The following is a 15,377-nucleotide window of genomic DNA, read 5'->3' as shown; positions in this document are numbered from 1 at the left end:
GATGAAGAAGCAGAACTGGTCTCTCATAAGAAATAACAAATTATCCCTTGCCATGGCAAATTGTGATTTTGCATTTTATTTTTGCAGTGTTGTTCCCCTTGCTTATAGAAAAGCAAATAAATGGATTCTATGGCTTCTGTGTCCTTGTTCTATGTGTAGCAGAGAAAAGCCAGAATACTTCATTAGAAATCACAGAATCATAGAACACTAGAACTGGGACCTCAAGAGGTCACCGAGTCCAGTTCCCTGCTCTCTCGGTGGGACCAAGCACTGTCTAGACCATCCCCGATAGGTATCTATCTAATCTGCTCTTAAATATCTCCAATGATGGAGATTCCACAACCTCCCTAGGTAATTTATTCCTAGAGGTATAAAGTAACTAAGTAGAAATACTTTATCACATGACCCAAGTACAGTTTTTCAGGATTTGTACTTTAACTAATTTATTTTCATGAAACTTGTACTTTCGCTGATGTATTATTTTAGAAAAGACTGTACTTTTTACTCACCTACCATTTCTGAAAGCATTTAGTTACTCACTGCTTCCATCACCCCACAAGCCAGTATTCCGATTTGCTAAAGCACAGCTACACATGCATATTATCCAATCATCATACAGTGAGAATGTTTCTAAAAAATAACCAACAAGCACAACGACTGTGCGAAAGAAGAACCTTTTTACTAGCCTTTCAATAGCTGCATCAACACCTTTTCATTCAAAGACAGTATCTATGCAGTATCTGCCATCCCTAGTGACCAAGGCTGTTGCCCAAGGGTATGTGCTGAGGCGGGTGCATATGAAGAGTCTTGTGTGACTTTACCTGCAAGCGACTCAGCTAGGTAGGAGGGGAAATCCAGGAGGGAGGACAGCAGCACTTACTCTGTCTCAGGTAATTCCTCTGCTCTGGTGGGAGGAGCAGTAAGGTGGGTTCTCCCTTCTCCCGGGGACAGAAGGCCATCTGCAGAAGTCCTATGGCATGCGGGTGAAGCAGGCTGTGCTGGAAGAGGCTCGGGGTGAGAGGCTGAAGTTGGCAGGGGTTGAAGAAGTGTATGTATGTTCTCTCTGTTCTGGCTGGCTGGGCTTTGGAGTGAGTATGCTGAAATTTCTTAGGTTGGGGCCTTCTTAAAGCCTTCTGACCTGGGAAATGTTTGAGCACAGTGTTATTCTTTCATCAAGACTAGGAATAAGGATTTTTCTTTGCTCCTATCTTAACCTGCAAACCTTCTTCATTCCCTGGAAGGATGAGGTGAGATTGTTGTGACGTGCAGTTTCAATGAGGTGCTTAAACTCAGAGGAATTTAGTGGGAATATAAGCTCTGCCACATCACACCCATCCCCTCTGTGGTTTTTTACCCCTGCTGTTCTGGCTCATAAAAAGATTACTTCATTCGCTTTGTAGCTCTCATCCAGGAAGCAGTGTGACTACAACCACAAAGCAAAATCCACAACATCATATCAAGATATATGAAACAAATATCCTAATACCAGACATCATTGGTTGATTTTACTATTCATTCACCCATCCATTTCTTACAAGCCCAGTTCAGAAGTTTATTTCATTGAATTTTAACTCTAACAAGTGCCCAAGATGCATTTTTCTTGCTTTTCCTATCTATAGATAATTTAATTATTACTGAAGGAAATATTTAGGATTGCTGAGTATTGTGAAATCAGCTATTTTCTAAGTTATTTGGAACCCCCCTGAAAAAAATCCCCCCAAATCCTAGACATTTCAGGTGCCTAAGTATCCTCTGGAATGACAGTTAAAGTTGCCTTCCCCAGACTCACCACACTCTGAAATGGCACCACTGGTGAGTCAGGAGTGGTCAGAGGACTGCAGGAGAGCCATGGGCAAAATGCAGCCCCCATTCAATAGCATGGAGCTCACTATGAGCTACAGGCCAAGCACCAGGCTGCTGCAGCCAGAGAGCTGCCAGTGCTTCTCCGTAGAGGCTCAAACTATGGAGGTAGAACCCACTGAAGGACAAATGACTCCCTCCAATTTTTTTACCCACTGTTTCATTTCACAATCTGATTCCATTCACAAGCAGCAGCCTGCCATCGGTGTGCCATGTCTGGGGGGAAATATTTAATTCAGGGATAGGGAACCTTGTTTGGATCAGAGGCCACAGTCCCGGGTCACATACAAAAGGGAAGCAAAAACAAAAACCAAAAGAACCATCACTGATATGGCCCCCAACGGAGAAGAAGAAACACATTCCCCTCACACATTCCCCTCGGATGGCCCAGACTAGTAGATTTTTGTGTGTTCCAGCCCTACAAGGGGATGGCAGGAGGTTGGAGCTCCAGCATGGGCACCTTAATGCTGGGGAGAAGCTCTGAGTCTTGGGGGGCAGATGTAGGCAAGCTATGGGCTAGATCCACCCCTCCCCTGGCCTTAGGTTCCCCACACCTGATTTAAGCTAAAATAATCCATTTCCTATGTAGCTCTTAAAGGAAGGGCTTGTCCGGGAAGAACTTTGACATCTCTCTTTGCAAGGGGAAGATACAATAGCCCTGTACTCAGAAGAGCAAGGGATTGAGCAGCTTCCAAGGGAAATGGTGGGAAGTGGGCACCATGCTCCACAGGGGAGGAGGATCAGTGGCACCAAAATGCCAGGGCGCCATTTTCCCCTAAGGCTTGACTCTGCTAATTTTGAAAAACAACTGCTTCTAAGGTTGAACCAGCATTTTTGTAATTAAGCATTACAGTGCTAAAATGAGAACAACAAGAAGTCCTGTGGCACCTTATAGATTAACAGATATTTTGGAGCATAAGCTTTCATGGGTGAAGCAGGTCTTTGCCTACAAAAGCTTGTGCTCCAAAATATCTGTTAGTCTATAAGGTGCCACAGGACTTCTTGTTGTTCTGGAAGATACAGACTAACACAGCTCTCTCTAATGCTAAAATGCACACTTGTGAATGTGGACAAAATAAATGAATTTCTGTAATTTGATTCCTGTACTTAATTTGGTCACTCTTTAGCTTTATAAATCAAGGCTACGACTACATTTAAATTCTAGATTTGAAATACAAATGCATAGTATGTGTGTATGTAATATACACACACACACACATATATACATACACATATAAGTGTGTGTGCGCGTGCATGTGTGTGTACACATTGTGTTGGGGGGGTGTATATACATATAAATATCTATGAAAATATATATATGAAAAAATAATGGAGCCCTGTGATAACTCAGGTGGTTAACCATAGATTTCTATAGGATGGCTACTTTTTTCTTCTGGCTACTTGAATACTATCAAGATACGACAACTTTGTACTTTTACCAAAGTCATTTTCCAGAAAGATACCATGACTTTTACTTAAATACTTTTTTTTGCAAAGTAACTGTACATTTACCCAAGTAAGGTTTTTGGGTACTTTTTACACCACTCTTTATTCCAGTGTTTAACCACCCTGACAGGAACTTTTTCGTAACGTCCAACCTAAACCTTCCTTGCTGCAGTTTAAGCACATTGCTCCTTGCCCTATCCTCAGAGGCCAAGGAGAACAATTTTTCTCCCTTCTCCTCATAACCCTCTTTAAGGTACTTGAAAACTGCTACCAGGTCCCCTCCAAGTCTTCTCTTTTCTAAACTAAACCAGCCAAGTTTTTTCAGTCTTCCCTCATAGCTCATGTTCCCTAGACTTTAATCATTTCTGTTGCTCTTCCCTGGACCTTTTTCTATTTCTCCATATCTTTCTTGAAATGTGGAGCCCAGAACTGGACACAGTACTCTAATTGAGGCCTAATGGGTGCTGAGTAGAGAGGAAGAATGACATATCGTGTCTTGCTCACTACACTCCTTGTAATGCATCCCAAAATTTTGTTTGCTTTTATTGCAACAGCATCACACAGTTGACTCATATTTAGCTTGTGGTCCACTATGACCCCAAAATCCCTTTCCACATACTCCTTCTTTGACAGTAATTTTCCATTCTGTATGCATGAAGCTGATTGTTCCTTCCTAAGTGGAGTACTTTGCATTTGGCCTTATTAAACTTCATCCTATTTACCTCAGACCATTTCTCCAGTTAATCCAGATCATTTCGAATTATAACCCTATCCTTCAAAGCAGTTGCAACCCCTTCTAGCCTGGTATCATCTGCAAACTTAATAAGTGTACTCTCTGTGCCAATATCTAAATCGTTGATGAAGATATTGAACAGAACCGGTCTCAAAACAGATCCCTGAAGAACTCCACTTGTTATGCTCTTCCAGCATGACTGCGAACCATTAATAACTACTCTTTGAGAATGGTTATCCAGCCAGTTATGTACCCTCCTTATACTGGCCCCATCTAAGTTGTATGTGCCTAATTTATTGATAAGAAGATCATGCAAGTCCATATCAAATCCGTTACTAAAGTTTAGGTGTGCCACATTCACGTCCTCTCCCTTATCCACAAGACTTATCCTGTCAAAAAAGCTATCAGATTGGTCTGGCATGATTTGTTCTTTACAAACCCATGCTGGCTGTTACCTATCACCTTATTTTCTTCCAGATGTTTGCAGATGAATTCCTATTTGTTCCATCATCTTTCCTGGCACAGAATTAAACTGACTGGTCTGTAGTTTCCTGTGTTGTTCTTTCCCTTTTTTATAGATGGGCACTATGTATTTGCCCTTTTCCAGTCTTCTGGAATCCCTCCTGACATCCAGGACTTTTGCAAGATGATAGCTAAAGGCTCAGAAATCTCCTCTATCCACTCCTTAAGTATTCTAGGATGCATTTCACCAGGCCCTGGTGACTCGTAGACATCTAATTTTTCTAAGCAATTTTTCACTTGTGATTTTTTTATTTTATCCTCTAAACCTACCCCCTTCCCACTAGCATACATTATATTAGGCATTTCTGCATTGGCCTTCTTGGTGAAGACTGAAACAAAGAAGTCATTAAGCATCTCTGCCATTTCCAAGTTTCCTGATATTGTTTCTCCCTCCTCACTAATTAGTAGGCCTACACTATCTTTGGTCTTCCTCTTGCTTCTAATATATTTGTAGAATGACTTCTTACTATCCTTTATGTCTCTAGCTAGCTTAAACTCATTTTATGCTTTGGCCTTTCTAATCTTGCCTCTGCATGCATGTGTTGTTTGCTTATATTCATCTTTTGTAATTTCTCCTAATTTCTCCTTTTTATGACTCCTGCAAAATGTCCTGGCTAAGCCAAGGTAGTCTTTTACTATACTTTCTATCTTTCCTATGCAGCGGTATAGCTTGCTTTTAAGATCTCACTAATGTCCCTTTGAAAAACTGCCAACTCTCTTTAATTGTTTTTTTCTCTTTGACTTTGTCTACACTACGAGATAATATCAATTTTAAGTCATTTAGCTTGATTTTAGCAAGTGCCCTTCTTCACTGTAAATTCCCTAAGACTGCTGTATGGTGCACTAAAATTGACTTAATGTAGATATCATAATATTGTAGTAAGCTAATGGGTATAGTGTTCAGTTTGAATTTAAAATTAAATTAAATCTAATTCGTTAGCCTCCAGAGATGTCCCATATGTGCCCCACAGTTCTCCACTCTGGCCTCTTCCATCTCCACTGTTCTCAGGTACAGAGGAATTAGGCAACAGGAAGACCATTTCGATTTGGCAGCTGGAAGCTCGTGGCTGTAGGATCATGAGGGGCTGAAAAATCTTCTTTCTTTTCCTTAGCCATTAGTGTGGCTGTGGGGTCTGTGGTTCTGTGTCCACCTCTGATAGCTGCCTTTTTAATGTGCTGCCTGGCACCAGCCACTGCACTTCCCCCGGCACCTTGTGGCAGCTAGGCTGTGGGTGGGGGTCATGCTTGTATGATAGGACAAGAAACTTCTTTGCAGCCATTTACTTGTTGCCTCAACCCCCACATCCCCTTTCTTTCCTCCCTCAGGAAGCACCACATAGTCTGGAACCTTCCCGCGCCCAGCCACATCACGTGGCTTGTCTCTGAACCAATAAAATATGTGCTGCGTAAGTTGCCAGGCGCCTTGTGTGTGGTGAGGGTCCTGTAGCCAGCCAGGGAAAGTCTCCCTCAGCAGCTTGGCTATTGGGGAGCTGTCTGCTATTTAGGGGTCTTTTATCCACCCAAGAAAGTATCACTCAGTGCTCATGATTTTGGGGCAACAGAAGATAATCCTGTTTGTTACAAGAGTGGCTGTCCTCTCAGCAGAAATTCTTGTATAGGCTTCATCCTAAGGCCAAAGGGCTGGCTATAGCCAGCAGTCTTTTGGCTGCCCTGGGGAAGTTTCCCATGGTGGTCACGATTTCCGGGTGCTGGCTATAGTTGGGGGTGTTTTAGTCACCTGGGGAAAGTCTCCCTGGGAAGTCATGTTTTTCAGGGTTCGCTGTAGTCATGGTTCTTTTAGCCGCCCGGGGGAAGTCTCCCTGGGCAGTCACGATTTCCGGGTGCTGGCTGTAGTTGGGGGTTTTTTAGCCACCTGGGGGAAGTCTCCCTAAACAGTCGTGATTTTCAGGTCCTGGCTGTAGTTGGGGGTGGGATCTTTTAGCTGCCTGAGGGAAGTTTCCCCCAGTGGTCATGATTTTTGGATGCTGGCTGGAGTCAGGAGTTTTTTAGACACCTAAGGGAAGTCTCCCTGGGCGGTCACTATTTTTGGGTGTAGTCTAGGGCTTTTGGCTGCCTGGGGGAAGTCTCCCTCAGCAGTCAAGACTTTTGGGGCTGGCTATAGTCGGGAGTCTTTTAGCTGCCTGGCAGAAGTCTCCCTGAATAGTCATAATTTTCAGAGCTGGCTATAGACGTGGTCTTTTTCCAAAGGCCACTGAAGGCAATGTAGTAGCTCTACAATTACCACAGTTCTCAAAATAAGGCTTGCAGCGATAAAAATTCTTGTTCTGACGGTGTTCTTTGCCAGGTCCAAACCTAAATCCAAGCCTGGGCATGTTGGTAATAGGGGCAGGTGGTGCGTCTCCCTTGGCGGTCACGATTTTCGGGGCTGGCTGTAGTCAGGGGTCTTTTAGCCTTTCAGGGAAAGTCTCCCTTGGTGGCCATGATTTTCTGAGGCTGGCTGCTGCCCAGGGAAAGTCTCTGGTGGCTGATATAATCAGGTGGCAGGGGCAGGGGAGCATCAAGTGCTCAGAGACAGGGGCTGGAACCCTCCAATGGATCATCATTAAAGGATTTAAACTGCACTCAGTCCAATATGGCAGCCATTTTTCAGGCTCCCTCTCCGTAATTAACCCGTTTCCCCTTTACCTGTAGGCACAGGAAGTGTGATCGAAAGTTGATCAGGCAGACATTCAGTGTAATGCCCGTGGGTACTTAGATGTACTTTTCTAGATTATGGATTGGGTGCAAGGGTACAAATTATTGCTCTGAAGATCTTCTTTGCCAGGAGGTCTAAATACAGATCCAAGACTTTCCTCTTGGCACACTGGGCAGAGGAGCAGATGGTGGGTTCCTGCCACAAGGTTTCATGAGATTACAGTGGCTTTCAGAAGGGCCAGAGGCAGGCACCATACAACATTGAGTACTGTGGCCAGGGAGGCCCCTGGAGGCCTTTTCGGTCAACAGAAGAAAAAACTTTGTCATGAGAATGACCGTCCTTTAAGAGCACAATTTTTGCATGGGCTTGATCCAAAGACCATTGAAGGCAATGTAGTAGCTCTACAATTACCACAGTTCTCCAAGTAAGGCTTGCAGAAACCAACTGAGCCATAACTGATTTTATCATACATTGCATTTTCAGTGTTGTGCTCATGTTAACTACTTACCCATGCATTTCCAGGTTTTGCAGTGGTTGCAAGGATGAAAATTCATGTTCTGAGGGTCTCCTTTGCCAGGAGGTCTAGAGAGTTAGATGCAGGCCTGGGCCTGCTAGTAATAGGGGCAGGTGGTGGTTCTTGCCCTAGAGCGTTGGTGAGCAAACAAAGCAGCCATAACTGATTTAATGATCCATTACATTTTCATTGTAGCACCTGTGTCTATTTATACATTTCAGGTGCAAATTCTTGTTGGGAGATTCGTCTTTGCCAGGATGTCTAAATCCAGATGCAGTTGGTGGGTCCTTCCCCGGAGCGTCAGCCCACAACCTGGTCACAGATGTAGTACTGCTGGATCACCTTCACCTTCACCTGGACTTCCCCCATTATCTAGTGGAGGGTGGCCTCGTACCACCAGGGTGGTGGCCATCCAGCTTAGGCATTACAGCACTTCACCTTGGGGTCTTGGATTAGATCCTCCTCATCCCACAGGTCCAAGAGAGTCTGCACCTTTTGCCCAGTCCAGGAGGGCAGCTCCTCTTGGTGCCCCAGGCTGGCTCTTGGGCCTTTGAGACAAAATTATTGATCTGATGATCTTTGCCAGGAGATCTAAATCCAGATCCAAGCCTCCAAAGATCGAGTGCTTTTGCATCCCCTTTGGAAAACCTGTCAGTTGGGAAACGCAAAATCTTTTTTTCTAACCTTTCCTAAGAGCTTTAATAACCTTTCCCTCCCCTCAATTGTAAAACAACCACATCTCTTATACAGGCAAGCCAGATCCCCCCTGGGAAAAGGGACATTTGGTTAACATGGCAGGGGAAAGAAGGAAATAAAACGTAGGAAATGAAATATGTGGGAAGATGTCATCAGATACCCAGAGCCACTTGTGGGGCATTTTTTTCTCATGCTGCACCATTGAAAATAGCCAGAATGCTAAAAGGCTCAGGGAACTGTGAGATAGGTTCCCACAATACACTGCTGCAACAGTCGATTTTGGTGACGTGTGGCAGCAATAAGTCAATTTTGTGGGGAGCATGTGGGAAGGTGGGGATGCTCAAAATTGAACTGATAAAACCCAGCATTAATAAATCCATTTTAATAAAATTGATTTTAGCTCATAGTGCAGACACAGCCTTAGTCGTACTTCCCATGGGACCTTACCTACCAGCTCTCTGAATTTACCAAAAGTTGCTTTCCTGAAATCCATTGTCTATTTTGCTGTTCTCCCTTTCACTGTTTCTTTGAATCATGAACTATGTGATTTCATGGTCACTTTCTCCCAAATGACCTTCAACTTTCAAATTCTCAAAGAGTTTCTCTCTATTTGCTAAAGTCATATCCAGAACTGCTTCCCCCCTCCAGTAGCTTTTTCCACCTTCTGAAATAAAAAATTGTCATCCACGCAGTCCAAGAACCTTCTGCACAGTCTGCTCCTCGCTGTGTTAGTTCCCCAACATATGTTTGGGTAGTCAAAGTGCCCCCTCACCACCAAATCCTGTGTTGTGGATGATTTTGTTAGTTGTTTAGAAAAACTCTCATCCACCTCTTCTACCTGGCTAGGTGGTCTATAGTACACCCCTAATATATCATCACCCTTGTTTTTCACCCCTTTAAACATAATGCAGAGAATCTCAGCAACTTCATGTCCTTTATCCATCTCCACCTCAGTCCAGGTATGCACATTTTTAATATATAAGACAACACATCCTCCATGTTTACCCTGCCTGTCCTTCCTGAGTAAGTTGTACACATCTATATCAATATTCCAAACATGTGTATTATCCCACCAAGTTTCTGTGATACCAATTATACCATAGTTGTGTCTGTTTACTAGGATTTCAAGTTCTTCCTGCTTATTGCCCATACTTCTTGCATTTGCACATACGCATCTAAGATACTGATTTGCTTTTGCCTCCCAGTCCATCCTAGTTCCTTTTTTTCTCTGATATATAACTCATAATCCCTCTCATTTCCAACCCAACTCTCAGGTCTCCAAGTTTTGTACTTAACTGCCGGCTTTGATCACCTGTCCCTGTTGAACCTAGTTTAAAGCCCTCCTCACTAGATTAGCCAATCTCAATACAAATACATTATTCCCATTCCTCAAAAGATGAATTCCCTCCCTGCTTAGCGCTCCTTCATGGCATAGCATCCCATGATCAAGGAAGCCAAAACGCTCCTGGCAACACCATCCTTACAGCCATTCACCTCCAGGATGTATCTGTCTCTGTCTGGGCCCCTACCTTTGACAGGAAGGATTGAAGAACACCACCTGTGCCCCCAACTCCTTCACTCATTCTCCCAGAGCCCTGTAGTCACACTTGAGCTCCTCAAGGTTACACATTGCACTATCATTCCCACATGGATGAATAGCATGGAGTAGTAGTCAGTAGGCTGGATAATCCTTGGCAATGCCTCCATAACATCTCACATATGGGATTATGGCAGGCAGCATACTTCCCAGAATGACGTCAGGGTGACTGAGGGATGCCGCCGTCCCCCTCAGAAGAGAGTCTCCAGCCACCACTATTCTACATTTCCCCCTCATATTTGGTGGCAGCAAACCTCCCAGCCTTGGGGGTACAAGGCTTCTCTGCTTCTGCTGTAGGGGGTTATTCTTTATCTCCTGTATCCAGAATGGCATAACAGTTTCCCAGTACCATGGTGGAAGAGTTGGAAGCAGGAGTGGAGCACTACCTGATGCCAGAAGTGACCAGCTGCCAGTGTGCCCCTATGAGCCATCTCCTCCTCCACTGATGGTGTGTCAGTACTCTTCTGTGGTGGGACAGCTATCTCAACCTCAGCTGTCTCCACCTGTATACTGTCCAGGAATTGCTCGTGGATATGGACACTCCTTAGCTCAGACACCTCCTCCTGTAGCTCTCCCACCTGCTTCCTGAGAGATTCCATCAGAAGACACCTTCCACAAGGGATGGTCCCCCCAGCATGGACATCAGTAAGTGGGAACTGCAAGTCACAGTCCCTGCAAAACCACACCAGGTTTTGGTTAGAGGCATCCCTGGTCAGCAGGTCTGTCCAGCTAGAGGCACAGATGGAGGAGACAGGAGCAGTGCTGGCAAAGGTGTTGCGGGCCTTCCTACCCATAGTGGATCCCCCTCTGTCACACTCCCTCTATCGAACTCCCCCTTAAAACTCCCATCTGTAGCCCCCTGTCCACTTCGCTCTCCTGGTCACTCTGACTCTGGCTTTTTAAAGCCTGCAAACCTAGGTCAGGCCTCCCCTCCGTTAGTTACACAGGGGGAGGCTGATCAAAGGCAATCAAGGGAACAACGGATCAAAGAAGGTTCCAATCCTCCCAGGCACACAATACCAACTGCCAAAGTAACTAAAACTGAAATCATCTGAAATCAGAATTCAGAATTTAAAAGTCAAGGAAACTCACTCTCACCAAATGCTAATTCACATTAATATTAGCTTATATTATAATTAACTTCAGCAGTCACCTGATGTGCAATAAAAACCAAAATAAAATGGTTCAGTTGTGAAAATTACATCACCAGAAAACGCATGCTGTGAATATGCACAGAAAACCCACAGCAAAATGCAACTTTTTTCTGACAGACATAGGGAAAAAATGTGATCAGCACGTTATTTGAATAATCTGATTTTCAATTATGTCCTTTTTTATGACCGCATAATAGTTGGTTTAATGCTGTTCTTGGAGTAACTCATTGTAAAAGTTCCATTTTCTCTTTTCTAATTAAAAACAGTAAAAGTTGGAAATGGGTGGAATCAAAATAATTGATCCCGGATGGTGCAGTATCCCAACTGTGACAATAAACACCTACTTCAGGGGATTGTAGACCATTGTCTGCACAGTAATACATAAGTATTTCTTTTGTTTGGAAAGAGAAGGGGCAATTTCAAATAACCAAGTCCGGTGTACTGAGCCAGTGAATAGCTTTTTTAAGTCTGAGACGCCACTGGCAACAATCAAAGCAGGAATTGATTTACAATGTGGTCCATAGTTTCCAACTGATGTCTATGGTGACACAGAGCATTGTCTTCCATTTGCCAGAGATGTAAAAGATGACAGCATTTACCACGTGATGTTCTGAAATAGTTCAATCCAGACCCTTTTTTCCTAGGGAAGATTGAAGCCTGAAAGTTCTTTTGTTGGACAGGTAATCACCAAAATAAGTGAAGACAGAGTTACAACCTAGAGTCCCTTGTATTAGATAGTTACTGTCAGAGTCATAGAAGTGGCCAGAGTATTCAGACTTTTACATTTTCAAAATTATGCAAAACTCGATCAAAGCAGCCTGCTTGGGACTCAGAGGCCTTTCATTCTGAACACCCCCTCACCCATTTCCCTTATAACCTCCCTCCTGCAGCCCCCTTCAACTAAGGCCTCTGGGATCTCTATAAGGGCCACATAACTCTTTCCTAGCTGGGCCTCAAAATTGAGCTGAATAAGCTAGCCCAAGCCTGCTGACCTGAAAAGATATGTGTAAATAGCCTCTGCAAACAAGCCACCCAGAGCGGTTCAATAAACATGAGCTAGAGAGGCTCATGCTACGACTCTAAAAATATCTACATAGATAGCACTTTGAAGTGCTGCTTTGGCTCTGAATTTCAAAGTGATGTCTACACAGCTACTTCCAGAGGCTATAGGGTCAACAGAATTCACATGGGATTCCCATGCCTGTCAGTCTTGGCTGGGAGACTTCTGCAGGCTATGTACACATGCCCTCCCTGTTACAGGACCTAGCCCCCTCTCAATGTATGCACACACACAAACACTCAGTAATTCTGTAACTCATGGGACCTACACACTCAGAACTTCAAAGAGAAGCTGCTTATGTTTATATGGAAAAGTCGTTCCTTTGATATGTCAATTTTATTCCACAAAAAGATGGAAATTATATTCAAAAGTAAAATAAGTACATACCTTTCAGAACAAATAAATTTTACCAAAATCTGACTTCTGTGGTGATGGTATAATAATCATTAATTGGATGTCAAAGCAGGAACCAATAAACATATCAAGTAAAAGCTGAGGGCCATGAACCTGAAATGGAAGAGGAAGAAAAAAATGATGATATGATAATATATAAGGTATAAGAATAGGCTTGTCATCACCTAGTTTACTTGAAAGTCATCCTGTTCCATTACCAACTGCAAAGACAAAGCACCTGTTAGGAAATCATCAATGCTACAAATCCCCTCTGAAAACATATGGCAAATCCTGAAGCCTGGATGGATTACCATACGTCTGCTGGGGCGGGTAGTCAGAGAGGCAGAATATGTTACATACAGATGCATCTAGCTCTCTACAGCAGTTTAGAAAATGAGCCAAATTAATTATTTAATTGAAAAAAGAGTATTTCTACAAATGCCCCTTAGGGATGTGATTAGTCTGATGGCAGATATCAGGAGATTCAGATGAACATACTGGTGTGGTTTTTTATTTAATGTATATGTAGAGACAGCACCCTAGTAAAATGTCAACTTTTTCACAAAACACTGTGGCTTACAGCACACTGCATTTAGAACCACATTCTCCCTCTTCATTTAAAAGATAACTGTATTTGTCTGAATGGCATCACTTTATTTAGTCATTAGCACCCAATGTCACAGGCTGCCAAAAGAGGTCACTGTGCTTTCTGGGAGGATTGTGTTCCGTCAAAGAAAGCTCTGGAGAAAGGAGCAGTTAACTACAACCTGACCCGGGGACTCCACCTCTCTCAGATTTCATTTCTCCTGTTAATTCAGCCTGTTGTTGAACCTGTTGATTTCTGCTTGCTCGTAGTTTCATGAATTTTGCAGAAAATGGGATGGATATGGTAGGCAGGAGAAGAAAGGAAAATGGTCAGCTTCAGGAGAATTTTACAGTATTTTGGATTATGCCCCAAAATCACATCAGCCTCGGGTGAATTCAGAAAGCTGTAACTTGCATTGTTAATAGAAAAAAAAAATCAAAGGGAACAGTATTTGCATACTGGGAGATGGAATTAAAATAACATATTTTAGTTTGGAATTACCCTGTTTATTAAAGTATAAACTAATCAGTGCTTTTTTTGGTTCTTTTCAAGTAGTGTTGGCTCCAGTTGGGGGAAGTGAGGCATAGATGTAGCAGAATTAATCTAGTCTGAAGATACAGGCTTCTTGTTTGCTAATGTCTAATATTTTTGAGGCTCCATTTCCTGATATACATTGTTCCTAATGTTATATTAAAATATCTAATCATGTACATCATTGCTAAAATCTATTTGTAATAAAAGTCTTATTTTTACTTTTCCTCTTAGGCCAGCATATTTATTTTCTCAATGGGGAGGAAGACTTATTCGCATGACTGCAAACTTCTTCCAAGAGGATATTTTAATGTCATGAGAGCTGTTTAAACCTAAATATACAATACCTTATATACACTTTAATGGCTAGCTGCAAATTAGGCATTACATCAACTCAGATTTTTGCTTTTCAGCTGATCATCATATTTTCTGCAAAGGAAATTGCTCGGGCAAAAGGTGAGTCTCCAGAGAATTTCTTCATTTTGCATATTTCTAATATCTGTCTCTAAAAATAATATTAACAACATGAGAAGTCTGTGGGACAGGAGAGCTTGATGTTAATTTTGAGGCAGACACCAAGGTAATCATGTTTCATCCAATAAAACAAAGTAGCAGAAATATAACACTTTAAAGACTAACAAAATGCTTTATTCGGTGATGAGCTTTTGTGGGACAGACCCACTTCATCAGATCAATTTCATTTCCAATACAGAGTGACATTTATAAGTACAGATGATCACAAAAAATTGCAATAAAAACTGACAAATCAAATTGGATTGAAGGGAGGGGGTGAGGGGTGGGGAGATGTTAATTGTCCTGTCTGAGATAATTACGAGCATCAAAGGAAGGGAAGCAGTCTTTGTAATGCATGAAGAAATTTATGTCTCTGTTCACACCACGTTAATGTGTCAAATTTGAATAAGTACTCTAACTCACAAATCTCTCGCTTTAATCTGTTGTTTAATTCTTTTTGTTCCAGGACACAAATTCTCAGGTCTTTAACAGAATGGCCCACTCCACTGAAGTGTTCACTGACCGACTTATGTGTTTTGAGTTTCTTGACGTCTACTCTGTGTCCATTTATTCTTTGGCAAAGACACCACCCTCTACCAGAATCTCACTGACTGCTACACTTACCTACATGCCTCCAGCTTCCATCCCGCTCACACCATACAATCCATCGTTTACAGTCAAGCCCTTAGATACAATCGCATCTGCTCTGATCCTACTCACAGAGACCAAAAACTACAAGACCTCTACCAAGCATTCATAAAACTGAATTACCCACTGGGAGAAGTAAAAAACAAATTGACAGGGCTAGATGAATACCCAGAAACCAGATACTTCAAGATAGGCCCAAGAAGTTCAACAACAGAACACCACTTGTCATCACCTATAGCCCCCAACTCAAACACCTGCAATGCTTCATTAAAAATCTACAACATATTCTGGATCAGGATGCTACACCCCAGAAGGCTTTAGACGACAGGCCTGTCCTTTCCTATAGGCAACCTCCTAACCTGAGAAAGATTCGCACCAGCAATCACAGGCTAAACCACAGTAGTACTAATCCTGGAACTTTTCCTTGCAACAAACCCTGCTGTCAACTTTGTCCACATATTTATTCTG

The 15,377-nt window shown here is 42.8% G+C and overlaps 1 long non-coding RNA gene across 1 annotated transcript in view; it reads right to left on the bottom strand.

Annotated features, from left to right (window-relative positions):
* Positions 1-913: 913 nt before the first annotated feature.
* Positions 914-15,377, bottom strand: part of LOC142021725 (uncharacterized) — a 29,830-nt gene continuing 15,366 nt past the window's right edge. Inside the window, exons 2-3 of the long non-coding RNA XR_012647760.1 lie at positions 12,626-12,745; positions 914-1,138 (exon numbers count right to left, since the gene is read on the bottom strand). This is a non-coding gene — a long non-coding RNA (uncharacterized LOC142021725). The remainder of the gene's footprint in view (positions 1,139-12,625; positions 12,746-15,377) is intronic.

The sequence above is a fragment of the Carettochelys insculpta genome, chromosome 16, assembly GCF_033958435.1.
Source record: "Carettochelys insculpta isolate YL-2023 chromosome 16, ASM3395843v1, whole genome shotgun sequence".
Taxonomy (NCBI): Eukaryota; Metazoa; Chordata; order Testudines; family Carettochelyidae; genus Carettochelys; species Carettochelys insculpta.
Note: the sequence above shows the minus strand (reverse complement) of the source record. Positions and strands in the feature narration are given on the sequence as shown.